Below are 9,954 nucleotides of genomic sequence, written 5' to 3'. Positions count from 1 at the left end.
CTCACCAGCCCTGATGGAGTGATAGCCGAGTATGCCTTGAGGTTCGGATTTCCAGTGACCAACAACGAGGCGGAGTACGAGGCCCTAGTCACGGGACTCAAACTCACCAAGGAGCTCGGCATCCGGCGCCTGAAGGTCTTCACCGACTCCCAGCTGGTGGTCGGGCAGGTCCGTGGGGAGTTCGAAGCCCGGAACCCGACCATGCAGAATTACGTCCGGAAGGTGCAAGCACTCATTCCCGACCTCGGCAGTGTCGACATCCAGCAGGTCCCAAGAAGTGAAAATGCCAGGGCCGACAGGTTGTCCCGCTTAGTGAGCGCAGACGCGCACAACTTGTCGAGGGCGATCTACCTGGAGACCCTGGATGCCCCGAGCATCGGCGAGGCTGGAGCGGTGATGGCGATTGATCCGGAGCCGTCTTGGATGGACCCGCTTATCGCTTACCTCGCCGAAGGGATCCTCCCTGAAGACGAAGATCAAGCTCGGCGACTTGTTATGAAGTCCGCCCACTGCGTACTCTATGAAGGGAGGCTGTATCGGACCTCGTTCACCGCCCCCCTCTTAAAGTGCCTCCGCCCCTCGGAAGCGGCCTACGTCCTCGGCGAAGTCCACGAAGGCGTTTGCGGATCACACTTGGGGGCTAGGTCCTTGGCGCACAAGATCATGAGGCAAGGCTATTATTGGCCTACCTTGTTGGAGGACTCAAAGGATCATGTACGGAAATGCGACGCCTGCCAGCGCCGCGCCAACGTCCAGAGAGTCCCTTCTGTCCCCTTGGCACCAATCACTGCACCCTGGCCCTTCGCCCAGTGGGGAATGGATATCCTCGGACCATTCCCCGTCGCTTCAGCTCAGCGGAAATTTTTGATTGTTGCAATCGACTACTTCACCAAGTGGGTGGAGGCAGAGCCGCTGGCCACTATCACGGAGGCGCAAGTCCGGAAGTTCGTGAAGAAGAACATCATTGTCCGATTTGGGGTACCTCGGGTCCTCATCTCGGATAATGGCCGACAGTTCGACAATAAGCATTTCCGTGACTTCTGCGAGGAGTTCGGGATCGAGCATCGGTTCACATCTGTGTCGCATCCCCAAACCAACGGCGAGGCCGAGGTCACAAATCGGACAATCCTCCAAGGAATCAAAGCGCGAATCGGTCGGACGGGGCAAGCTTGGGTCGAAGAACTCGAGAATGTCCTTTGGGCGTATCGGACCCCTACCGGGGAGACGCCTTTCAGCCTAACCTATGGCACGGAAGCCGTTGTCCCCGTGGAGCTCGGACTCCCCTCACCTCGGGTGGCCGCGCACCGACCCGAGGCTAATTCGGAACAACTCCGAGGGAACCTGGATCTCTTGGAAGAAGCGAGGAAAATGGCGCAGGTTCGGATGGCGATGTATCAGCGGAGGGTGGCCCGATATTACAACTCCAAGGTCCGACCGAAGCTTTTCAGAATCGAAGATCTGGTGCTAAGGCGAGCTAAAGCATCTCAACTTGCGGAAGGTGGGAAGCTAGCGCCAAATTGGGAAGGCCCGTATAGGGTTCGCTGGGTAAACCGACCTGGCTCCTACCAGTTGGAGGCCCTAGATGGTCGAGAAATTCCAAGGAGCTGGAATTCCGCTAACCTGCGGATGTATTACCAGTAGAACGACAATGCCAGAAAGACAGTTCAAAAATGTATAACACTTTTCATTTCAATAATTTCTGGTTACAACGGCGTGCTCGTGTGATTACAAGGAATTCCCAGAGGGGAATTAGGGTGTAAAGAAAGTAAAGAAGAGGTGGAGACTCCGAGGAGCTGAAGATCTGGGATTCCGAAACCTCCATCTGAAGCGGCTGCAATCCCGCCGGAAGTGGGTGCTTCCAACCGGAGGCGCCATCGGCATCTCACGAAAAAGACGAAGAGCCGGCGCGGATGAAGAAGAAGTGGACGAAGGAGAAGTCCACACTGCCTCCAACCGGAGGCGCCATCCACGCCTCACGAAAAAGACGAGGAGCCGCCGCAGACGAAGCTCCCGCTGCCTCCAGGGGAACGCCACCTCCAAGGGATATTCCGGTCCTCCCCAGTGTTAGGGGAGAGAAGGAATACAAGGGAGAAGAGCATATGGAGGCGCGGTCCCGGATCAGGCGCCTGGTGCGGAGCTCAATCGGGAGGCTGAACTTCAAGGAGGGGAGACGTGATCCCGGATGAAACGCCTAGAGCGGAGTTCCGCCGGGGAGAACCTCCTTGTTGATCCCAGATGAAACGGCTAGTTGGTGGAAGTCGCGAAGGGCGCGCCTCCCGTTCCTTCGGTAGGGGTCTCTCAACCATGCGCCGGAGAGGAGGCCCACGATCCATGGCAACCTGAACAGCTCCGGCTTGGCAGGCTCCATCGCACCTGCACCTATATTATAGCCAAACTGCGGCCCCCCGGTCGTTCCGATGCGGGTGGCTCCAATAAATGCGGGCGCATTGAATCCGGAGCCGATCCGGCTCTCGAGGCGTATCTTCCCGCGATTTCCTAAGCGTCATTCTCCTTAATCGCATTCTTTGTGCAAGACACTCCGAGTGGCCTGTACCCCTAGGTCCACGTATCTCCGCTCGCGCCCAGGCCGCATCCACCTCGAAGAACGCGCGTATCGCGGCCGCTTAACTGACACTCCTCGCAAGCAGCAACTGGCGATCCGATTTTCCAGGTAACCCCTCAATTAGCATTTAATGCCCATCTGGTGTTCCCCAGGCAATGCTTGGAGAGGAGGAGAAACACGATCGCAGCTGGCCACGGAGAAATCCCGTTGGGCGGCAAGCGACAGGCGCACGACCAGCGAGCGGAATTTTCCGAGGCTCGGCCCTCGGATGCCAGGCTAACCCGATGATCATCCCGGGAGCAGACTAGCCTGAAGCCCCGACCGGTCGCCTCGGCTTGCGCCAGCCTTGGCCTACCAACGAGCGAAATTTCCCGAGGCTCGGCCCTCGGATGCCAGGCTAACCCGATAATCATCCCGGGAGCAGACTAGCCTGAAGCCCCGACCGGTCGCCTCGGCTTGCGCCAGCCTTGGCCGACCAACGAGCAGAATTTTCCGAGGCTCGGCCCTCGGATGCCAGGCTAACCCGATGATCATCCCGGGAGCAGACTAGCCTGAAGCCCCGACCGGTCGCCTCGGCTTGCGCCAGCCTTGGCCGACCAACGAGCGGAATTTCCCGAGGCTCGGCCCTCGGATGCCAGGCTAACCCGATGATCATCCCGGGAGCAGACTAGCCTGAAGCCCCGACCGGTCGCCTCGGCTTGCGCCAGCCTTAGCCGACCAACGAGCGGAATTTTCCGAGGCTCGGCCCTCGGATGCCAGGCTAACCCGATGATCATCCCGGGAGCAGACTAGCCTGAAGCCCCGACCGGTCGCCTCGGCTTGCGCCAGCCTTGGCCGACCAACGAGCGGAATTTCTCGAGGCTCGGCCCTCGGATGCCAGGCTAACCCGATGATCATCCCGGGAGCAGACTAGCCTGAAGCCCCGACCAGTCGCCTCGGCTTGCGCCAGCCTTGACCGACCGACGAGCGGAATTTCCCGAGGCTCGGCCCTCGGATGCCAGGCTAACCCGATGATCATCCCGGGAGCAGACTAGCCTGAAGCCCCGACCGGTCGCCTCGGCTTGCGCCAGCCTTGGCCGACCAACGAGCGGAATTTCCTGAGGCCTAACCCTCGGATGCCTGGCTTAGCGCCGGAAGAATTTCCTGAGGCCTAACCCTCGGATGCCTGGCCTAGCGCCGGAAGAATTTCCTGAGGCCTAACCCTCGGATGCCTGGCCTAGCGCCGGAAGAATTTCCTGAGGCCTAACCCTCGGATGCCTGGCCTAGCGCCGGAAGAATTTCCTGAGGCCTAACCCTCGGATGCCTGGCCTAGCGCCGGAAGAATTTCCTGAGGCCTAACCCTCGGATGCCTGGCTTAGCGCCGGAAGAATTTCCTGAGGCCTAACCCTCGGATGCCTGGCCTAGCACCGGAAGAATTTCCTGAGGCCTAACCCTCGGATGCCTGGCCTAGCGCCGGAAGAATTTCCTGAGGCCTAACCCTCGGATGCCTGGCTTAGCGCCGGAAGAATTTCCTGAGGCCTAACCCTCGGATGCCTGGCTTAGTGCCGGAAGAATTTCTTGAGGCCTAACCCTCGGATGCCTGGCTTAGCGCCGGAAGAATTTCCTGAGGCCTAACCCTCGGATGCCTGGCTTAGTGCCGGAAGAATTTCCTGAGGCCTAACCCTCGGATGCCTGGCTTAGTGCCGGAAGAATTTCCTGAGGCCTAACCCTCAGATACCTGGCCTAGCGCCAGAAGAATTTCAAGAGTCGGGAGTCAGCGAGACGCTACCAAGAGTTAGAAAGAAGAAGGACGAAAGTGAAATGAAGAAACTCTATTTGCATTAACTTTCATTGTTTCAGGGCCGAGACCCATACAACTTGGCAAAACACCAACACACAAAGAAAAGTACAGAGGGTCAGCTTGGAGGAACCCCCGGGTCGGGAACGCCCGGCACGTCTGCAAGGGGTAGGGAGACGGTTGGAGAATCAACAGGCAATGGCGCCGGAGGGGAGTCGAGAAGGGAGATCCCACTCAGGTCAATTTCGGGGTACTTAGCCGACACCCTTGCCAGGCCTTCCTCGAAGCCTAAGACAAAGGAGTCGGACCCCGCGTCCGACATGTCACGGACGAACTCGTCAGACTGACGATAGGCCTGTACCGCCCCCAACATGTCACGGGTGAACTCGGCGGACCGACGATAAGCCTGTACCGCCTGACGCCCGATCTCCGCACTCTTCTCGGCCAGCGTCGCCTCTGCTCGCTCCATAATCTGAGCTTTTGCCTCCAAGACCTTCGCCACAATTCGGTCATCCGCCTCGGAGGAGACCCTCAGCAGATCAGCCTGGGCCTCCTTGTGCTTCGCCTCGGCAGCGATGCGAGCAGCCTCAGCCTCCTCCAGGCGCGAATGAAGCTCCTGGTCGCTCGCGCGGGACTTCTCCAAGGCCGACTCCAATTCGCCCAGCTTGGCTTCACGAGACCGGGTCCGGTTGCGGGCGTTGTCGGCTGACCGCTGGGCCTTCTCCCACCTCTCCCGGTGGTCGGCAGCCTTCCGGGACTGCTTCTCGGCCCGCTCCTCCACCTTCTTGATCTCGCCCTCGAGACCCTCGGCAACCTTGAGTTGCTCCCAAGCCTCCAACAGTTGCTTCTCGAGGGTGGCGAAGCCGAGTGCCCGCTCTTCGGCCACCTGGAGCCTCGTCTCGAGGTCCCTGGTCGTCCTCCCCGCCGCAGCCTGACCTCCCTCCTCTACTGCCTTCAGTTGGCTCTCGACCCTCGCCAGAAGCCTCGCCTGTTCCTCGTAGCACTCCTCCAGGCGGATCATGTACTGGGCGAGCTAAGAGATAGGAAAAACGAGGGCGTCAGGCGGGGATCAACAGAGCCTATAAATGATGAAAGCGACCGAAAGAACACTCACCGACATGAGACAGACGCAGCTGGCAGCCCCAACGTCAGGGACCCTCATCTCCCGGACCTGCCTGCGGTCCTTCTCCAGCAGTACCGTCTCGATGAGGTTTCGGGCGCCGGCGAAAGTGAAGGCCGACCCCGACTTCTCCCCGGAGTCGGACGGTGGTTCTGCAGCCTTACCCTTACCCATCGCTTGGGGAAGAGTCATGCTGACCATGCTCGGGGCGGGGACCGCCCCTGGAATTGACAGGGTCCCGCTCGGCCGGGGCCTCGGCGCGTCCCTCCTCGTATCATCCGGAGCCGACCGAGTCGAAGGCTGGGCTGGGGACCGATCACGTCCGACCCGTCCATCTCGGGCGCGCCCGGGTGATGCCTCCGGAGAAACGGTAGTCTCGGCATCGGAGGACTGATACAGCGTCAACTCCCGGTCCGCGCCCGCGGCGTCCCCCTGATCGGTGGGTCCGGACCCGTCTGTCGGCGTCGGAGTCGCCTGCCGGCGGGACTTCTTCGCCGGTGGGGCCCCGCTCGGAGGAGCTCGTTTCTTCCTCCGGACTGCTTTTAGTAGGGACGTCCTACCAACAGCCGTTGCCTTGTCCGACCGCATGACGTCGTCGATCTCTGCAAAAAGGACGAGGTGGTCGGAGGTTGAGAAACTGAAGGAAAGAACGAGACGAAAGAGGAGAAAGGAGCTAAAAAAGAAATGGTGGCGGGCTCACGGTCAGCGGGGACCGAGCTCAGACCGACGTTCACCAAGGTATCCTCGGAAATAAGGCGAGCCACCGGGGGGAGCCGGCCCTCGGCAACCAACTCCTTCAAGACGGCGACGCCATCGGATTCCTCCCTCGACAACCTCGATAGGCCAATCGGGGACTTCATCGGCGTCTCCCAGGTTGCCCTGATTCCCCAAGAGGGATCTGCGTCAACGAAAAAGAAGCGCCCCTTCCAGCCGTGAATGGAGGTAGGAGGCTCCTTGACGAGGCCGCACCCTCGCCGCGCCGCAAAGCACCACCACCCTTTATCCTGGGGGTGGCCGCTCAGGCCGTAGCATTCCCAAAAGACATTCAGGGTGGCGGGAACCTCGTGCATGCGGCAGAGAACCTGAAAGGCCGTCAGGGCGCGCCATGAGTTCGGCACCAGTTGCGTCGGCGCCACTCTTAAACCCCGAAGCACCTGAACGACTAAGTCTGAGGGGGGAAAGCGGAACCCGGCCTGAAGAATGCCCTCATTGATGGCAACCTTCCCTGGAGGAGGATGGGACATCCTCTCCTCAGGCCCCGGGAGTGTAACATTGCAGGCCTCGGGAAGGTGGTATCGAGCCACGAACCTATCTAGGTCTTCGGCGACCAACTCCGACTTAATGCGGTCTGCTCTCACTTCGCCCATCCCTAATGGCCAGTGAATCTACGGTCAGGACAGGGTCAAGAAGGGGGAAAGGACCGGAACGACTGGAGTACACTAATACAAAAGGAGAGTATGGAGAGCCCTAAATTAAAGAATGGGGCAACTCACCGGAAGAGAAGGAAGAACGGCTCCGAGAGCGTCAAAGGAGGAGCAAGCGAACAGTCCGACGGCGATGACGGCAGCGCAAAGGAGAAACTCGAAGATGTCTGTAAAGAGAAAGGCGGACGGAGGAGGACCCCCGGTTAAATAGGCGGAAAGGTGGGTGACGCCTCGGTGACGCCAGAGGACGCCTGGCTGCCGAAGGGTCGCTCACGCCCCAAAGGCGAATCGACGCCATTAAGGAAGGATGTCCGCCGAAATCCTCAGACTGCCAGGTCAGCAACAACCGCCATACGCCATAAAGAAGGCGGGGAGCTCGAAGCGCGCGCGCCTCTCCGAGGGATGGCGGCAATCTCGAAGCATCACTTCCTTCACCCGTTCCCCTTCTGGTTTCAGGCTCGGAAGTGGGGGGCTACTGTTACGGGGGAACTCGGCCACCATGCCCCACGTGACCGGCACGCGCGCCCAAGAAGACTACAGCTGCCCCTTGATCCAGTAACCCGACCCCGAGTCGGATATCTTCGGCTTCGCAGCCCGACCCCGAGTCGGCTGCCCCTTGATCCAGCAGTCCGACCCCGAGTCGGATATCTTCGGCTTCACAGCCCGACCCCGAGTCGGCTGCCCCTTGATCCAGCAGTCGGACCCCGAGTCGGATATCTTCGGCTTCACAGCCCGACCCCGAGTCGGCTGCCCCTTGATCCAGCAATCCGACCCCGAGTCGGCAATCTCTCGACAACGACAGGCTGTTCCCCTGAAGCACGCCGCGACCCTCTGCTCCACTACTCCCTGCAACGGTCGTATCCGGTGCTGCTCCACGATCTCCTGTAACAGCCATACAAAGCGGAGCTCCACTACGCCCTGTCATGGCCGTACCCAGCGCTGCCCCACGACGCCCTATAACGGCCATGTCAGTGGCAACTCCATCGTGCCACACGATGACCAACCCCCCAGAAGGACCCCCCAGCCTGGTATATATGCGGCTGGGGGGAGAAGGGGGGAGGTAAGCAAGAACTTCCAGAGCATTCTCCTACTTGCTACTATTATCTCTCCTTCTCCTCCAATCTCCTCTGACTTGATCGTCGGAGGGCCTCCACTACCCCAGTGGTGGTGCGAGGCTTGCTTGCAGGTTTCCCGGTGGAAGGTGGAGCGCAATCAACACCAACCAAGGCAACTCAGACGGAATTCCGTTCACACCGCTGTGCCAATCGTTCTCGGTTTGGACCACCAGCAACAGTAATGATTTAAGATGAGCTATAATGTGGAAGATACATATCTCAAATTATAACTTTAAAAGCCTTCTTGAAAATCTTTAAGAAGTTCAGAATCTGATTTTGTATAAAAGCTTAAACTTAATTTAAAAATGCTTATATCGTTACATCTTTGTAACCTTAGTTATATGCTTCAATGATCACATCATTCAGAAGAATAACTCAATATGATTCCTAAATGAAAATCTTAATTTAAGAAAAATAGAATTAATTTTGATGCCTTGGTTGATTGCTCCGATACGCATCTGAAGCGTATCATTTTTTATCTTTAAAGTGTACTAAAATTGGTTTAAATGATGTATTTTTCAATGATCTTGATTGCGAACAAATGTTTCTAAATATATGACTTTATTTTGATATTAAAAAGATTCATTGTATTTCATGTATACATTGCTGTGAATCTATGAGTAAGAACTTAAATTCTATAAACATTCACTTGAATGATCTTCTATATCCCTTTCTACATGATTGTTGCTTCCATCACTAAAAGAAAAGGCTATTTTTAAAAGAGTGGATGATCTTAAAGCTAGAAACATTTCAGCTCACTCAAATGACTCTTAAAAGAAAGAAAATGTAATTGCTTTTGAAAGAAATTGAGCTTCAAATGAATTATTTTCTGATTAATATTTCAGAACATTTTCTCAAGGATTAAGAGGAAGCATAACTTGTTCTTGAAAGATGAAAAAGAGTGATTGCTATAAATTTTGAAAAACTCTAGATCACTTTACATTCTTGATATCATAGAATTTCAGTTTTATTCACGCTTATCATCAAAATCTAAAATTCAACAAAAAAAAAAGAATGATTAAAGAAGAATGTATCTTTTGAGGGGGAGCTTTAGACATATCAATCTCTCTAGATTTTGCATCTTATTCAAAATCCACCATCATATGATGCATACCTTGAATATTTTATGAATTGATTTTGATGAACCTTCTTGTGTTGCCATTACTTGTCTTAGTTATATATAGCCTATACTTTGAGTTTAATTCTATAGAGCGTTTATTATCTCAAAAGAATATGATTTAATACTTGCAAATATGTTCTTAATGGGTTAAGTTGAAAATATGCTGAAATTTGTAGAAAACATATTTTCAAGATTAACAATTTGAATGTTTTATTGAAAATTATCTTCATATTCTAAACTCTTAAATGGAATGCTCAATTAAGGGGAAGAAAGAAAATTTTTAGGAAGAGAGACCATATGGAACTTAATCGCATAAATTCATAACTAAAGACGAGACAAAAAATACTAAATGAGAAGTGATCCGAATACCCTCCAATATGTATCATCTGAAATTTAAATCTGAAAATCTTTATGATACACCTAGAGGCTTGCTATTTGGTTAATATAACTTGTGCATCAATCATGAACCAAATTGCAATTCAAATGGTTGATCTTAAGTGCCTCTAATTTAGTAAAAAAAGGGGAAAGAAAAATAAAAGTAAAAAATCAGCTTGAAACGTAATATTTTATGTTTGATTCATGATCATTGTTGTCGATATCTGAAAAGCATGAATAGATCTCAAGAGGCTTACATAAATAAAAAAAAAATGAATGTTCTTAAAAACTAAATCAATAAAGGTTACTCTATGTAAATTTGGTAAAGAACTTTTAGTATGCTTTTAATGTCTAATTGGTATCAATTTAAGCAGATTTTTGGTGTCAAATTTTGTATTTCATAGTATAACTTTTGGAAGTTGAAGGATTTCACCTGTCTTAGTATCAGAAATTTCCATTG

This window comes from Phoenix dactylifera, unplaced genomic scaffold (assembly GCF_009389715.1).
Source record: "Phoenix dactylifera cultivar Barhee BC4 unplaced genomic scaffold, palm_55x_up_171113_PBpolish2nd_filt_p 000258F, whole genome shotgun sequence".
NCBI classification, from domain to species: domain Eukaryota; kingdom Viridiplantae; phylum Streptophyta; class Magnoliopsida; order Arecales; family Arecaceae; genus Phoenix; species Phoenix dactylifera.
Note: the sequence above shows the minus strand (reverse complement) of the source record.